The following is a 15,969-nucleotide window of genomic DNA, read 5'->3' on the forward strand; positions in this document are numbered from 1 at the left end:
CATTGATTGTACTCTTTATAACCAACCCTTGAGTGTACCTACTTTTGCCAATGACTATACATTAGCCTATTATCTCAATGCCATTGAACCCATGTACTCTTCCACTAGCGAACATAATGAAAACATGACTGAAGTGGATATCAAGTATCTTAGTCAAAAAAACAAGAAAAATAAAAATAAAAGATCTAATGGCGAAAAACATATTGTGGCGATGTTAGAATCTAAAAAAGAGAAAATAAAGGACGTACCTAAAGGTGAAAACCTCTCTGAGGTGCTTGAAGGTGAGATACTTGATATACTGCCAAGTCACTTCTAGGAGAGATCTTCCATATTGATCGAGCCAACTCAGCTAGTGAACATTGGAGTCAAGAGACACCACACATCATTCATTTAGCTCAATCACTATCAGCAGAAGAGTTAAAAGATTTCAGCAACCTTTTTTTAGAAAAGAAGATCAACTTTGCATGGACATACTCAGATATGCTAGGAATAGATCCTGATCTCATCATGCATCATCTCTATATTACACCAGGAGTTAAACCAGTCAAGCAAAAACTCCGTAAGATGCACCCTCATGTGGCACTGCTAGTCAAAGCTGAACTAGAAAAATTGCTAAAAGCTGGATTTATCAGAGCTATAGACTACACATAATGGATATCAAATATAGTACCTGTATCAAAGGCAGACAAATAATTGGTCTTTGCATCACAAAAATTAAGGCACTATATGTTAGCACACTCCATTAAGCTGGTAGCCAAGATTGATCCGCTCAAATATCTTCTCAGTAAAGCAATGCTTACGGGAAGACTGGCCAAATGGGTCATGGTTCTTACTGAATTTGATATTGAATATGTGGAACATAAAGCCATCAAAGGATAGGTTATTGTAGACCAACTTGCTGATGCTCCACTTGAAGATAGTCAACCTCTGCATATAGAATTCCAAGATGAATCAATCATGCACCTTACTAAACAATCATGGAAGATGTTCATTGATGGGTCTTTCACTCAACATGGTTCTGGTGCCAGAATACTTTTTATTATTCCTCAGAAATATTCAATTCTGAAAGCTTACAAGATTCTCTTCCCTTGCACAAACAACATTGCAGAATATGAAGCTTTGGTAAACGGGATCAAGCTGGCCATTGAGTGGAAGATAGTTGAATTACACATCTATGGAGATTCTCAACTCATTATCAACCAAATAAATAATCTATATTAGACAAGAGATGAGAAACTGGTGCCTTATAAGAGAATGGTGGATGATCTCAAGAAATACTTTACCTTCGTATCATTTCAGTAGATCCCCAAAACAACAAATAGAGCAGCGGATGAAATGGCCACTTTGGCATCTATACCACAACTACAGGAGTCTAATTTTTGCTTTGAATTTCTGGTGGAAGAGTTACATTACCCTGCCTATGATTCTCCCAAGTCCTAGGTAGTATGTTCTATCATTGGACATGACTCATCTCGTTATAGCCACATTTACTCTTACCTACGTGACCAAGTTATCCTAGCTAATCTTTCCTAAAATGAAAAAATGAACCTAATCTGAAATGCGTCATGGTATGTCATCATTGCTAATGACCTATTCAGATGAGGTTTAGATAATACTTTGCTTAGATGTCTAGAAATCAAAGAGCCCCAATGCGCATTATCTGAGGTTCATGAAGGTGTTTGTGGATCCCATTCAAATGGTCTAACTTTAGCACGAAAACTACTAAGGGTTGGCTACTATTGGCCAGACATGGAGAAAGAAGCTATAAAATTTGCTAAAACCTGTGAAAAGTGTCAGTTGCATGGGCACCTTATACATGCTCCAGCAAGGGATCCCATACCCTTTGTGACACACTAGCCCTTTCAACAGTGGGCATTTGATCTAATTGGCCAAATATATCTTGCATCATCTAACGAACACAAATTTATTATCACTGCCACTGAGTACTTCACTAAGTGGGTAGAAGCAGTTCTGCTCATCAAGACAATCAGAAAACAAGTAACTCTCTTTATTCTTAATTATATCATCTATAGGTATGGTATACCTTCATCCATTATAACTAACAATGGAGGACAGTTCAAGAACAAAGATCTAGACGAACTCTGTGAGAAATTCAAAATAAAACAACACTAGTCCTCTGTATATTACCCTCAAGGTAATTTACAAGCAAAGGCATCTAACAAAAACCTATTGACTATCTTGCATAGAACAGTGAACAAATCCAGGAAGGTTTGGCATCTGCAACTCAATCCTGCACTATGGGCTTATAGAACAAGTATCAGAACACCTACTGGGGCTACACCTTTTTCTTTGGTGTATGGGTCCGAAGCAATATTACCTATTGAGGTGGAAATACCATCTCTAAGAGTTTCCTTGCAAGGTCTTGTTACTGATGAAGAATATAGAATATCTAGATTTCAAGAGCTCAAATTATTGGATGAGCATCGACAAGTGGTGTTTGATCATCTCAGAGTGTATCAGAAGCAAATGTCCAGACGATATAACAAGAAGGTTTGACACCGAGAATTTTAGGTTGGTGACCTAGTTCTGAGAGAAAATCCTAAAAATCAATAGTTTTGAGACAACAAAGTGAAGTTTGAACCCAACTGGCTAGGTCCCTATATCGTTACTACAGCTTTTGGCTCTCATGCCTATCAACTCTCAATATCGAAAGGAGAACAGCTCCATGAACCGATCAACACCATCCATCTGAAAATATTCTTCACTTAAATTTTCTCTGCTCCAATAGCTTATACAGCAAAAATGTCCTAAAGAAATCCTAAAAATCAGAAAATGTCTTGAAGAAATCCTAAAAATTAGAAAATGTCCTGAAGAAATCCTAAAAATCCTAAAATGTCCTAAAGAAATTCAAAAAAAAAGAAAACAACACAAAAAAAAAAAAAAGGAAAAAAGAGAGAAAATGCCTTGGTGAAAACCTGGTAAACAGGCACCTTGGTAAAAAAATATATATGAATCTCTGCCAAGCAGGTGAAAACCTAGAAAACAGGTGCCTCTTGTACTCAAGTGCTCCATCCATCAACACAACGTTGGTATTCCCGCATTCATGCATCTTTGCTTTCACTTGTACATATTTCAGTCACTTTTATGACGTCCTGGTTCGTTGGAACCCTCATGGCTTGAGACTGATCAATGTCCTATTCTTAGGTCAATCAACAAAGCACATTACATATCCTAAGCAGTGTCAAACAAGTCATCTTTCCATCAGTGAAACCTGGTCGTCCACTCCAAGTCAGTCACCTATCTCTTGACTACTAAAGAGTTTTATCACTGAGTAAACAAGAAAAACAACAAAATGGAAAACAATCACTAAACAATGTGAGCAATGCATAAAATTTTTCTTTGTGTGTTGTCTTTTATATTGGTTTTTGATTATTATCCCTCTGAGTAACTCAAGGAAGTCTATCTTGGCTAAGAGGATAAAGGATTGGGGGCATAATATTTTCTTTGTTTTTTGCTTGTAGGAATGATTCCAATGATTTGGAAACATCTAAATTAGTTGGGTGTCTATGATAAGAGCCTTCACATCAAGGTGAAATCACCTCACATACCTTGACTCTGCTTATTTGAATGCTACAGGGAGGTTCCATATCATTTCTTTGTCTGTTTTGAGGGAATTTCTTCATTGTGCAATCCACATCCACACGTAATCTGTCCAAGGATATGAACGAGAAAAAAAGGGTTATTGCGGACAAGATAATTAATATTGCACATGAAAAGAAATGAACTCTATTCTACCTACTATAATTGTAAAACGCTCAATGATGAAAATTATGGTTTTCAAAGTCCAATGACTAGATTTCGGTTGCATATCATTTTGCATCTTGTGAATTTAGTGTGATTTTGGTATAGTAACAATGCTTTCTCTATCTTCTAAGTGAGAGTTGGAGCATCATCATTTCTTAGCTAAGTGGTCTATTTTTCATCATTTCTCCAATTGAGTACTTGTGTATTGAGATGTTAGCTGCATACATGAGCATCTTCTATAGATTCATGCATTCATTATCACTTATTTGCATTCATCTTATTGCATAGAAAAATGAAAACATTGCATTATTCATATCACTCATACTCATTCATTTATGTGCATATGAAAAGAAACAAAAATAGACATTCATATTCATTTTCCTTACATACATTCATGCTAAATCAGAAATGCATACATATAGAATAAAGCATATAGAACAACATCTCATAATCAATCAACACAAGTACGATGAAATCAAATTAAGAGCTCGTAAATCGGCTGTCCTGAGTCCATTTTTGGGATTGAAATCAAAATCTGATGTCATCTCTCTCATCGAAATTTCACAAAATTTGGACCACTTAGTGCTTTCCATCAAAAGCTCATTCTTTCTTCTAATTGCACTCAATTTCTTGTTAATCAATGCTAAATCTCAATTTAATTTCTACAAATCAACTTTGCACTCAATTTCTCACGAAATTTTAAAAAATTCCTCTGAATCAATTTATGCTCAAAACAACTTATCATCGCTAAAGAAATTTCCTATCATCATGTACCCTCGCTATTTTTTGATTTCGCTCCCAAGGGGGCATACTCGTGACCTTATGACCTCACATTCTTCAATGTCGAGAAAATTTTCAAATCTTCATCGAAAGTTGAGCGAAAACATCTTTTTCAACTAAAGAAAATCAATCAAATAAGACCTCATCGCTAGGGGCATCTCAACTTCATCGCTTTATATCAAGTTGAGATTTCTCAATCATCTAAATTGAATCAATCGCTAGGGGCATATTGGTGCAGGAGCACCTGAGCACCTGAATGCTCAAATCACAACAGGTATAGCATTTTGTTGAAAATTAAGCATGTGTGTTTATTTTATGCTTCTATTAGGTTTAATAGGTTTATTTTGTGGTGTAATGAGGTTTGGAGCTCATTTTGTTTAAGAGTCTCCAAGATTTTTGGTTTTTGCTCAGTGGGCCAAAAATTGTCAATTTTGGGTCCAAATGAGCATTTTTGAATTTTTTATGTTGTAAAGCCTTGAAAGGAATTGGAGCATGTTTATTTAGTGTTTATAAATGATTTTGAGTCATTGGTTTGAGTGCCAAGTCACCTGAAGTCAAAATGCAATTTTTGAGAAACAAAAGTTGTCAAAAAGTTGTAAAAAGTGTCAAAAAAGTGGTTTTTCCTGGTTTTGGTTAGTTCCATCCTATACCTCTCTATACAAGGGCTTCAACAAGTTGGCACATGTATATAAACCATGTTCCAATCATTGTATGGGTTGTTCATTTTGGAAAATCAAGAAAAATACTTGTTTTGCTCTTGTTTTCTGTGAGTTTTTAACTAGTTTTCTGCACTTTTTAGAGTATAGTCCGTACCATGTCTCCATGAGTCCATACTGAACCTATTTTTGATTGATGTGGTGTCCTTTGATGTTTTAGTAGTGATCTCTAATCTTTTCTTGGGGTTTGGAACAAGTTTTGTTTGAAGTGCTCTTGAGAAAGGCATTGTTTTGTGGTTCCAATGGAAGACCATTCATGATCCAACTAATTTCTTCAAAGACTCTTCATCCATGGCTTTGAGGGAATTTGTTGGATTTGTACATACTGTACCATACATCCATTTTTCTTTTCTAGCAATGCACAAGTGTTTGTAAGCCCATGGCAAGTGTCCGAAGTGAGCAACTTGGCTTGGGTATTCTCAAATTTGTTTGAATGGTACTTTGTTGTTCATAGCACTGTACCTTTGAAATGTTGAAGGAGAATCAAGTTGACAAGAGTTAGCATTATACTTTACCATCCTTGTCTCTCTCATGACTTGGTTGGATGCAAGAGGCAAAGGTGAAAAACGGACTGCAAAATAGTGAGTCACTGTTTCATTGTTAGATCCTCATTGCCAACCTCTCTAAATAGGTAGTATGGAATGATGTATTCCTCTTTCTTGCATCATGAAAATGTATTTTCAAGTGGTTTCAATGTTGAGATGACAAGTTACACAAGTTGTTTGTAAAGGACCTAAATAAGGATCCTAAAACAGTGTGCTCTTTGTCACTGCAATATAATGTTGTCATACTTTGTGGCACCCTTTTGAATGTTCAAACTTACAAGCCTTTGGAGAGGTTATGTGCATTATTATATCATGCCTTTAACACCTTCTTGCAGCCAACAGGGGATTTGAATTGTTGAAAGTCAGAGTTGCTACCCAACCAGTGTTGATTCTACCTAGTTTTGACAAATTGTTTACCTTAGAGTGTGATGCAAGTAATATTGCTATTGGTGCTGTTTTGAGTCAGGATAATAGACCTGTTGCATTTTTTAGTGAAAAGCTTAATGATGCTAAGAAGAAATATTCTTCATATGATCTTGAAATGTATGCTTTGGTTCAGGCACTTAGGAAATGGAGGCATTACCTTCTTCCTAAAGAATTTGTGGTTTACACTGACAACCAGGCACTTAGTTTTCTCAATTCACAGGATAAGCTTAGTCACAGACATGTTAAATGGGTAGAGTCTTTGGAAGCATACACCTTTACGTTGAAGCATAAGAAAGGACATTGCAATAAAGTAGCTGATGCATTGAGTAGAAGGTTACTTACTGTTCAAGAAATTCAGATTAGAAGTATTGGTATAGAATGTTTTAAGGATTTATATCCACATGATTCTGATTTTGCTGATATTTACAAGGTGTGTCAATATTTTCAGAATACTTTTCATAGTGAATATGCTTGTTGCATCCCTAATTGACATACTTTCATTGTATTTGGTTTATCAATGATCAAAGTATATGCAAAATCTTAAAAACGTTGCTGTCCCAGTCATCTAGACTGTTTTTCTGTGTAAGGGCAACAGTGTGGCACTTGTTTGATATAATGACAATATTAGAAGATAAGTTTTGAATCTTTGGAGGTGTTTGGCATATGTTAAAGCAAGGATTGAAGCATTTAAGCTGGCCTAGTATCATGAAGAAAACTTGTAAATTGCAAACCCTCATTAAAACATTCAAAAACCCTTGAAAAGTGCCTATTTTATGGGACAGCACTAAAACAGTCCGTACAGTACTTGCCATAGAAAAAATCCTTGATCTTTCAACATCAAATGACCACATCTCCAAGGGTTTGTCATGAAGTTTAGCAGGTTGAGCAGGGTGAACAATTTTCATTAAAAACTAGGGCTAATTCTAGTAGCCTTTTTGGAGCAAATTTGACCAATTCATGAAATTGGTAAGGAAGGGGAAGAAATTGGTTGTTTCAAATCATCAAAATTGATGAGTAGAGACCTAAGACACCCTAATACAATATCCAAAGCCTTGTATTGAGTCATTTGATCAAATTAAACTTTTGCACCTAGAAAGTTGCTTTGAGTAACCCTACATTCTTTGCATCCAATTGAGAAATTTCCATTCTTGAGAAGTGAAGGACAGTTATCTTACCTTACAGAACTATCCAGATGCTCAATCAATAGATTAATATGATTGAAATCCTTAAAGGAGCAAATAAGATTAGGTAAACCATGGTTCTCCAACAGTTGCCCATTCTTGGAAGAGAGGAGATTCAGCCAGTTGGAAAACCAAACTTGTTCATTTTTGGTGACACTCAAGAGGACCTCATTTCAGACTTGAATGCCTTAGCATGGAAGGTAAGGAGGAGTGATGTCCAATACAATAGGGTGCAAGCAGTGTTGAATAGAGAGGAGGAGGTAGGAGAAAGGTTTAGAAGAATCCCATTTGTGCCTAGGGATTGATTTGGGAAGTACATTGAGAACAAAAGCCCACCAACCTCAAAGAAGACTAACCTTCCTACTATACCTCCTCATCATAGTGGTATCAGAGCATTCGGTAATCTACTCAGATGTCTTACCAAAGAATATGGGCAAAGTTGGGATCAACTCATCCATCAGGTAGAGTTTGCATACAATGACAGTGTAAACAGATCCACTGGTAAGAGCCCATTTCAGATTGTTTATGGAATACATCCTAGAGGTGTTTTTGAGTTAAATGATGTAACTAATTTGCAGCAAGTGAGTTGTACAGCAGAAGATATGGCATAGTCTATGAAAGAAATTCATGAGCAAGTACAGAACTCCTTACAGGAAACTACTCAAAAAGTTAAGGAGAGAGTTGATGCTTCCAAACAAGATGTCCAATTTTCAGTGGGTGATTATGTGATGGTCCATCTCAACATGTCATGGTTACAGAAAGGAGTACTTACTAAGTTGCAAATGAGAAGAGTAGGACCATGCAAAATCTTGGCTAAATATGGCCATAATGCTTACAAAGTTGATTTGCCTAATGAAGTTTCTATGTCTCCTATTTTCAATGTTGCAGATTTGGTGCCATTCAAAGGGGAGCTACCAATGGATTCACAAAGAGTTTCAGATCTTTCTCATTCCCTTCCTAGTCTTTCTCTCCCCTCTTCTTTTACTCCCATTCCTCAGCAGGTACTAGATTCCAGAATCATCAAGAAGACAAGACACCGTACCTACATGGAGCATCTTATCAAGTGGAAGGATAAACCAGTTTTTGAAGCCACTTGGATACCTGAAAGTGACTTTCTCAAAGCTGGAATTCCTCTTTCTTTACTGCCCAAATGAGTCACATGACTGCTTTGTCCTTAGGGGAGTATGGTGCAGGAGCACCTGAGCACCTGAATGCTCAAATCACAGCAGGTATAGCATTTTGTTGAAAATTAAGCATGTGTGTTTATTTTATGCTTCTAGTAGGTTTAATAGGTTTGTTTTGTGGTGTAATGAGGTTTGGAACTCATTTTGTTTAAGAGTCTCCAAGATTTTTGGTTTTTGCTCAGTGGGCCAAAAATTGTCAATTTTGGGTCCAAATGAGCATTTTTGAATTTTTTATGTTGTAAAGCCTTGAAAGGCATTGGAGAATGTTTATTTATATTTTCTAAATGATGTTGAGTGATTGGTTTGAGTGCCAAGTCACCGAAAGTCAAAATGCAATTTTTGAGCAACAAAAGTTGTCAAAAAGTTGTAAAAAGTGTCAAAAAAGTGGTTTTTGGTGGTTTTGGTTAGTTCCAGGCTGTACCTATCTGTACAAGGGCTTCAAAAAGTTGGCACATATATATAAACCATGTTCCAATCATTGTATGGGTTGTTCATTTTGGAAAATCAAGAAAAATACTTGTTTTGCTCTTGTTTTATGTGAGTTTTTAACTTGTTTTATGTGAGTTTTTAGAGTACAGTCTGTACCATGGCTCCATGAGTCCGTACTGAACCTATTTTTGATTGATGTGGTCTCCTTTGATATTTTAATAGTGATCTCTGATCTTTTCTTGGGGTTTGGAACAAGTTTTGTTTGAAGTGCTCTTGAGAAAGGCATTGTTTTGTGGTTCCAATGGAAGAACTTTCATGATCCAACTAATTTCTTCAAAGACTCTTCATCCATGGCTTTGAGGGAATTTTTTGGATCTGCACATATTGTACCATACATCCATTTTTCTTTTCTAGCAATGCACAAGTGTTTGTAAGCCCATGGCGAGTGTGTGAAGTGAGCAACTTGGCTTGGGTATTCTCAAATTTGTTTGAATGGTACTTTGCTGTTCATAGCACTGTACCTTTGAAATGTTGAAGGAGAATCAAGTTGACAAGAGTCAGCATTATACTTTTCCATCCTTGTCTCTCTCATGACTTGGTTGGATGCAAGAGGCAAAGGTGAAAAACGGACTGCAAAACAGTGAGTCACTGTTTCATTGTTAGATCCTCATTGCCAACCTCTCTAAATAGGTAGTATGGAATGGTGTATTCCTCTTTCTTGCATCATGAAAATGTATTTGCAAGTGGTTTCAATGTTGAGATGACAAGTTACACAATTTGTTTGTAAAGGACCTAAATAAGGATCCTAAAACAGTGTGCTCTTTGTCACTGCAATATAATGTTGTCATACTTTGTGGCACCCTTTTGAATGTTCAAACTTACAAGCCTTTGGAGAGGTTATGTGCATTATTATATCATGCCTTTAACACCTTCTTGTAGCCAATAGGGGATTTGAATTGTTGAAAGTTAGAGTTGCTACCCAACCAGTGTTGATTCTACCTAGTTTTGACAAATTGTTTACCTTAGAGTGTGATGCAAGTAATATTGCTATTGGTGCTGTTTTGAGTCAGGATAATAGACCTATTGCATTTTTCAGTGAAAATCTTAATGATGCTAAGAAGAAATATTCTTCATATGATCTTGAAATGTATGCTTTGGTTCAGGCACTTAGGAAATGGAGGCATTACCTTCTTCCTAAAGAATTTGTGGTTTACAGTGACAACTAGGCACTTTGTTTTCTCAATTCACCGGATAAGCTTAGTCACAGACATGTTAAATGGGTAGAGTCTTTGGAAGCATACACCTTTACTTTGAAGCATAAGAAAGGACAGTGCAATAAAGTAGCTGATGCATTGAGTAGAAGGTTACTTACTGTTCAAGAAATTTAGATTAGAAGTATTGGTATAGAATGTTTTAAGGATTTATATCCACATGATTCTGATTTTGCTAATATTTACAAGGTGTGTCAAGATTTTCAGAATAATTTTCATATTGAATATGCTTGTTGCATCCCTAATTGACATACTTTCAATGTATTTGGTTTATCAATGATCAAAGTGTATGCAAAATCTTAAAAACGTTGATGTCCCAGTCATCTAGACTGTTTTTCTGTGTAAGGGCAGCAGTGTGGCACTTGTTTGATATGATGACAATATTAGAAGATAATTTTTGAATCTTTGGAGGTGTTTGTCATATATTAAAGTAAGGATTGAAGCATTTAAGTTGGCCTAGTATCATGAAGAAAACTTGTAAATTGCAAACCCTCATTAAAACTTTCAAAAACCCTTGAAAAGTGCCTATTTTGTGGGACAGCACTAAAACAGTCCGTACAGTACTTGCCATAGCAAAAATACCTGAGCTTTCAACATCAAATGACCACATCTCCAAGGGTTTGTCATGAAGTTTAGCAGGTTGAGCAGGGTGAACAATTTTCATTAAAAACTAGGGCTAATTCTAGTAGCCTTTTTGGAGCAAATTTGACCAATTCATGAAATCGGTAAGGAAGGGGAAGAAATTGGTTGTTTCAAATCATCAAAATTGATGAGTAGAGACCTGAGACACCCTAATACAATATCCAAAGCCTTATATTGAGTCATTTGATCAAATTGACCTTTTGCACCTAGAAAGTTGCTTTGAGTAAGCCTATGTTCTTTGCATCCAATTGAGAAATTTCCATTCTTGAGAAGTGAAGGACAATCATCTTACCTTACAAACCTGTCTAGATGCTCAATCAATAGATTAATATGATTGAAATCCTTAAAGGAGCAAATAAGATTAGGTAAACCATGGTTCTCCAACAGTTGCCCATTCCTGGAAGAGAGGAGATTCAGCCAATTGGACAACCAAACTTGTTCATTTTTTGTGACACTCAAGAGGACCTCATTTCAGACTTGAATGCCTTAGCATGAAAGGTAAGGAGGAGTGATGTCCAATACAATAGGGTGCAAGCAGTGTTGAATAGAGAGGAGGAGGTAGGAGAAAGGTTTAGAAGAATCCCATTTGTGCCTAGGGATTGATTTGGGAAGTACATTGAGAACAAAAGCCCACCAACCTCAAAGAAGACAAACCTTCCTACTATACCTCCTCATCATAGTGGTATCAGAGCATTGGGTAATCTACTCAGATGTCTTACCAAAGAATATGGGCAAAGTTGGGATCAACTCATCCATCAGGTAGAGTTTGCATACAATGACAGTGTAAACAGATCCACTGGTAAGAGCCCATTTCAGATTGTTTATGGAATGCATCCTAGAGGTGTTTTTGAGTTAAATGATGTAACTAATTTGCAGCAAGTGAGTGGTACAGCAAAAGATATGGCACAGTCTATGAAAGAAATTCATGAGCAGGTACAGAACTCCTTACAGGAAACTACTCAAAAAGTTAAGGAGAGAGTTGATGCTTCCAAAAGAGATGTCCAGTTTTCAGTGGGTGATTATGTGATGGTCCATCTCAACAAGTCACAGTTACAGAAAGGAGTTCCTACTAAGTTGCAAATGAGAAGAGTAGGACCATGCAAAATCTTGGCTAAATATGGCCATAATGCTTACAAAGTTGATTTGCCTAATGAAGTTTCTATGTCTCCTATTTTCAATGTTGCAGATTTGGTGCCATTCAAAGGGGAGCTACCAACGGATTCACAAAGAGTTTCAGATCTTTCTCATTCCCTTTCTGATCTTTCTCTCCCCTCTTCTTCTACTCCCATTCCTCAGCAGGTACTAGATTCCAGAATCATCAAGAAGACAAGACACCATACCTACATGGAGCATCTTATCAAGTGGAAGGATAAACCAGTTTCTGAAGCCACTTGTATACCTGAAAGTGACTTTCTCAAAGCTGGAATTCCTCTTTCTTTACTACCCAAAGGAGTCACATGACTTCTTTGTCCTTAGGGGAGTATGGTGCAGGAGCACCTGAGCACCTGAATGCTCAAATCACAGCAGGTATAGCATTTTGTTGAAAATTAAGCATGTGTGTTTATTTTATGCTTCTAGTAGGTTTAATAGGTTTTTTTTGTGGTGTAATGAGGTTTGGAACTCATTTTGTTTAAGAGTCTCCAAGATTTTTGGTTTTTGCTCAGTGGGCCAAAAATTGTCAATTTTGGGTCCAAATGAGCATTTTTGAATTTTTTATATTGTAAAGACTTGAAAGGCATTGGAGCATGTTTATTTAGTGTTTCTAAATGATGTTGAGTTATTGGTTTGAGTGCCAAGTCACCGGAAGTCAAAATGCAATTTTTGAGCAACAAAAGTTGTCAAAAAGTTGTAAAAAGTGTCAAAAAAGTGGTTTTTGGTGGTTTTGGTTAGTTCCATCCTATACCTCTCTGTACAAGGGCTTCAACAAGTTGGCACATGTATATAAACCATGTTCCAATCATTGTATGGGTTGTTCATTTTGGAAAATCAAGAAAAATACTTGTTTTGCTTTTGTTTTCTGTGAGTTTTTAACTAGTTTTCTGCATTTTTTAGAGTACAGTCCGTACCATGGCCCCATGAGTCCATACTGAACCTATTTTTGATTGATGTGGTCTCCTTTGATGTTTTAGTAGTGATCGCTGATCTTTTCTTGGGGTTTGGAACAAGTTTTGTTTGAAGTGCTCTTAAGAAAGGCATTGTTTTGTGGTTCCAATGGAAGACCATTCATGATCCAACTAATTTCTTCAAAGACTCTTCATCCATGGATTTGAGGGAATTTTTTGGATCTGTACATACTGTACCATACATCCATTTTTCTTTTCTAGCAATGCACAAGTGTTTGCAAGCCCATGGCAAGTGTGTGAAGTGAGCAACTTGGCTTGGGTATTCTCAAATTTGTTTGAATGGTACTTTGCTGTTCATAGCACTGTACCTTTGAAATGTTGAAGGAGAATCAAGTTGACAAGAGTCAGCATTATACTTTACCATCCTTGTCTCTCTCATGACTTGGTTGGATGCAAGAGGCAAAGGTGAAAAACGGACTGGAAAACAGTGAGTCACTGTTTCATTGTTAGATCTTCATTGCCAACCTCTCTAAATAGGTAGTATGGAATGATGTATTCCTCTTTCTTGCATCATGAAAATGTATTTGCAAGTGGTTTCAATGTTGAGATGACAAGTTACACAAGTTGTTTGTAAAGGACCTAAATAAGGATCCTAAAACAGTGTGCTCTTTGTCACTGCAATATAATGTTGTCATACTTTGTGGCACCCTTTTGAATGTTCAAACTTACAAGCCTTTGGAGAGGTTATGTGCATTATTATATCATGCCTTTAACACCTTTTTGCAGGCCAGGGACAGAGTAAAGAAGCAAACAAAACAAAGAAAGGAAGTTGCTGTCAAAAATGCACCTTATTGCTGTCAAAAAATGCAGTGTTGACTATGTATGAACAACAGTTATAAAATCCTTTCTTATTTGCTGTGCATGGTGTTCCAACTGATGTCAAACCATTGTTGCATCCCTAATTGACATACTTTCATTGTATTTGGTTTATCAATGATCAAAGTGTATGCAAAATCTTAAAAACGTTGTTGTCCCAGTCATCTAGACTCTTTTTTTGTGTAAGGGCAGCAGTGTGGCACTTGTTTGATATAATGACAATATTAGAAGATAAGTTTTGAATATTTGGAGGTGTTTTTCATATGTTAAAGCAAGGATTGAAGCATTTAAGTTGGCCTAGTATCATGAAGAAAACTTGCAAATTGCAAACCCTCATTAAAACTTTCAAAAACCCTTGAAAAATGCCTATTTTGTGGGACAGCACTAAAACAGTCCGTACAGTACTTGCCATAGAAAAAATACTTGAGATTTCAACATCAAATGACCACATCTCCAAGGGTTTGTCATGAAGTTTAGCAGGTTGAGCAGGGTGAACAATTTTCATTAAAAACTAGGGCTAATTCTAGTAGCCTTTTTGGAGCAAATTTGACCAATTCATGAAATCGGTAAGGAAGGGGAAGCAATTGGTTGTTTCAAATCATCAAAATTGATGAGTAGAGACCTGAGACACCCTAATAAAATATCCAAAGCCTTTTATTGAGTCATTTGATCAAATTGACCTTTTGCACCTAGAAAGTTGCTTTGAGTAACCCTACGTTCTTTGCATCCAATTGAGAAATTTCCATTCTTGAGAAGTGAAGGACAGTCATCTTACCTTATAGACCTGTCCAGATGCTCAATCAATAGATTAATATGATTGAAATCCTTAAAGGAGCAAATAAGATTAGGTAAATCATGGTTCTCCAACAGTTGCCCATTCCTAGACGAGAGGAGATTCAGCCAGTTGGACAACCAAACTTGTTCATTTTTGGTGACACTCAAGAGGACCTCATTTCAGACTTGAATGCCTTAGCATGGAAGGTAAGGAGGAGTGATGTCCAATACAATAGGGTGCAAGCAGTGTTGAATAGAGAGGAGGAGTTAGGAGAAAGGTTTAGAAGAATCCCATTTGTGCCTAGGGATTGATTTGGGAAGTACATTGAGAACAAAATCCCACCAACCTCAAAGAAGACTAACCTTCCTACTATACCTCCTCATCACATATCAGTTTCATCGCTTCAAATCAGGCTGATATTTGTCTTCATCTGAATCAATCTCTTAACGTTAATCAGTTTCATTGCTTTTCATCAAGCTGATTATTCATTTAAACTCAATCAAGGGTTTAAAGAGTATCTTTGATCACACTCAATCTAAGTAGGTGTTCAGTATTCATTGCTTTGGATCAAGCTGGATAGTTTATCTTCGCTCATCGTATCTTGATCAATCAAGTTAAAGATCAATTTTTATCACCACTGACTATGTCTAGATCAATCAAATTCTAGATCAGTAAGATCCGCTTCTTGATCAATCAAGTTCAAGTTTGGTATCTTTTGTTTTCTATCGTTCCTCAGTTCAATCAAGTTCAGGAATGATATCGGTTTAATCAGACTTCATTCAACTTCATCACTTCGAAACAAGCTAAACAGCTTGCTTTTCATCTAGTTCGTGATCAATCAAGTTTAGAACTGGTATCTCCTAGACATCAAATTTTCTTTGAACCAACGCGCTACTCACACATTAATTCAAAGAGGGGAAAATGTAATACCCTAAAAATGGTCATCTAAACCATGGGCCCCTAATCTCGACAACATCACCAAGGTCCTAACCAAAGGCAATTAAATAAATCTTGAGCACATAATTAATTCTTTAATCATCAAATGTCACATGGCAAATTAATCACTCAATATTAATTAAATATTTATTTAATTAATTAAATCATTCCAAGTAAATCATTTTAAACAATTATCTTATTTATTTTATTAAATATCCTGGCATATTTAATTAAATAAATCAATTTACCATTAAATCATCAAAAAGAGGAATTAATTTAATTAAATAAATCAATTTGCCACAAATCTTCAAAAAAGGAAACAAATCAAGAAAGAGGAATTGGAAATTATGAGCACAAATCTTCAAATATGGAAATAAATC

This window comes from Cryptomeria japonica, chromosome 2 (assembly GCF_030272615.1).
Source record: "Cryptomeria japonica chromosome 2, Sugi_1.0, whole genome shotgun sequence".
NCBI classification, from domain to species: domain Eukaryota; kingdom Viridiplantae; phylum Streptophyta; class Pinopsida; order Cupressales; family Cupressaceae; genus Cryptomeria; species Cryptomeria japonica.